The sequence below is a fragment of the Giraffa tippelskirchi genome, chromosome 6 (genome assembly GCF_054371585.1).
Source record: "Giraffa tippelskirchi isolate mGirTip1 chromosome 6, T2T-mGirTip1v1.2.pri, whole genome shotgun sequence".
Lineage (NCBI taxonomy): Eukaryota > Metazoa > Chordata > Mammalia > Artiodactyla > Giraffidae > Giraffa > Giraffa tippelskirchi.
The window spans coordinates 60292604-60294859 of record NC_137280.1 but is presented as its reverse complement, the minus strand read 5'-3'; the positions used below and the strand labels follow the sequence as shown (position 1 = coordinate 60294859).

At 45.6% G+C, this 2256-nt stretch overlaps 1 long non-coding RNA gene across 1 annotated transcript; it reads right to left on the bottom strand.

Moving 5' to 3' along the window:
• Positions 1-869: 869 nt before the first annotated feature.
• On the bottom strand, positions 870-1828 carry LOC145509671 (uncharacterized). The gene is made up of 2 exons (XR_014056292.1): positions 1746-1828; positions 870-1176 (listed from the first exon to the last, which is right to left on the bottom strand). It is a non-coding gene; the product is annotated as an uncharacterized LOC145509671 (long non-coding RNA).
• Positions 1829-2256: the final 428 nt, after the last annotated feature.

Sequence of the window (2256 nt, the reverse complement as noted above, 5' to 3'; positions counted from 1 at the left end):
TTTTATTGGTTCACTTACTGGTCTTCTGCCAGGTGGCAAACATTGTGTGAAGTCCTTTTCACCACTCATCTCAAATTCATTTTTTTTGACCATGCTACATGGCTTGTGGGGTCTTAGTTCCCTGACCAGGGATTGAACCTGGACCCTTGGCAGTGAAATCTCAGAGTCCTAACTATGGGACTGCCAGAGAATCTCTTCAATTTAATTCTTACACATACATATATGATGGGTCTATAGAGATGAAAAGACTGAGGCTCAGAGACATGATGTGAACTGCTCAAAATTGCAGAGTGGGATGAATTAAAAAAATCTCTCCTCTCTCTGTTGGTTGGGAGGTCTGGAGGGGGTCTCAAAGTTACTATGAATGTTTGTTGTTGGCCTTTGGAGGAGGGGCTTAAAGCATTTTTTTCTCCCTTCCCTTTTTACTCCACCTCCCCAAAGGAGGGTTGGGATTGGGGGTTGGGAAGGAGCTCGAAGCACAGGTCTGGACAGGAGTCCCAGCAACTACAAACATCACATGGGAGCTCATGGGGGAGGTTCTGGGCCTCTGGGCTGATGATATAATTCATTGTAGATTTCCTGGAGCAGCTGAAATCATTGTAGATTTCCTGTGGTGGTCTCCATCACCTCCCCACAACATGGGAGAAAGATCACCTGGTCATGGTCTCCCCAGTGCAGACTTCATGCTGGCCACCTGCAGTGATCTGAGGGAAATGGAACAGCATCCAGCTGCTCCCACTGCTCTAACAAGCGGGTAACATTGATTAACTGACTCTTGCAAAAGGAGTGATATAAATCAGCGGTCCCCAACATTTTTGGCACCAGGGATCAGTTTCACAGAGGACAATTTATCCACAGACCAGGGGAGGGATGATTCAAGCCCATTACATTTATTATGCTGCCGCTGATCAGAGAGCAGGTGGAGCTCAGCCACTAATGCGAGTGATGGGAGCGGCTGTAAATACAGATAAAGCATCGCTTGCCTGCACGCTGCTCGCCTCCTGCTGTGCAGCCTGGCTCCTGGTACAGCTCAAAGACCCAGGGGCTGGGGACCCCTGATGTAAACAGTCAAGCACATGGTGTTGGAAGCAAGGTTTCTGCCTTTGAATCCCTTTGCCACTTCCCAGCTATGTGACTTGCCAGTTACTTGATGACTCTGCATCTCAGTTTCCTCATCTGTAAAATAATAAATAATAATGCCTATGTCATGGAGCTGTTGTGAGACTTTTCATACATAAAGCACTGAGAATAATGCCTACATGAGTGCCTAAGGGAGCTCTTCCTGAAGGGCCTCCCTATCTTTCAGTGATCTTTGTGATTAACCTGCTTTTATAGATTCATTCTTTTGAATCTTGAAAGTCACATGTCAAGATGGGATGGTTCTTCAGTTACTATTTGTTTTTAATGAATCCTGTAGTTATCAATGAATGCCTCACTTCCTGCTGTTAATGCAGAACAAGAAAAATAATAGCTAATATTTGTACTCTTACTCTTCCACCTTTCTAAAATACAGATGAACGGTACTGTGTGAGTTGGGCCCCCTGGAGTTAGGCAGTATGGTGGCCCTGGGATTAGCCAACTTGGGAAGGATGGCTTGGTAAATAGCAAAGATCACTTTGTTTTCTTCACAGTTTGGGCTAAGCCTGCAGGCTTTAGATCCACTATTTTCCTTGGTGCCAACCATACTTTCTGTACACATTTTTCAGTCAACTTTGTATATATGCACAGGGTGGTGAAATTTGCACCTTTGTCAACATGAATCATCACTTTCAGTATGCTGCCTGTCTGCTTGTCCCCAGTTCACAGCTCCTGCCCACTAGAACACCCCATGGCGACAAGAGGTCAAAGCACCCCCGTTGCCATGGTAGCAGGCAAGTTATTCCGCAACTTGGGTCTTGGCTTCCCCTTCTAAGAGATGATCTATAGGGTCCCTCTCAGCTGTACAGTTTTTCAATATTCACTGAAAGGTTCTTTTGGATTTTGGAAGCACAGCCTGCTCGGGAGATTTTAGTTTTGAATTTTTCCTTTTGCGGATTGCCTTAATGGATTAGGCATCTTGTTGTTGCTGAAAGAAACTATTGAGAAAGCGAAGACTGAAGCGCCTTTTCCTTCCCCAAATGTGATGCTTAAATAAAATTCAGTTTCATGGCACAAACACATAGAGTTGAAACGGCTGAGGCCTCTCCTATCTTCGAGCAGTCCCAGAGGAGGCTGCAAGCAGCGGGATATCTCTTCCACCAGATGGGCTGCTGGGCT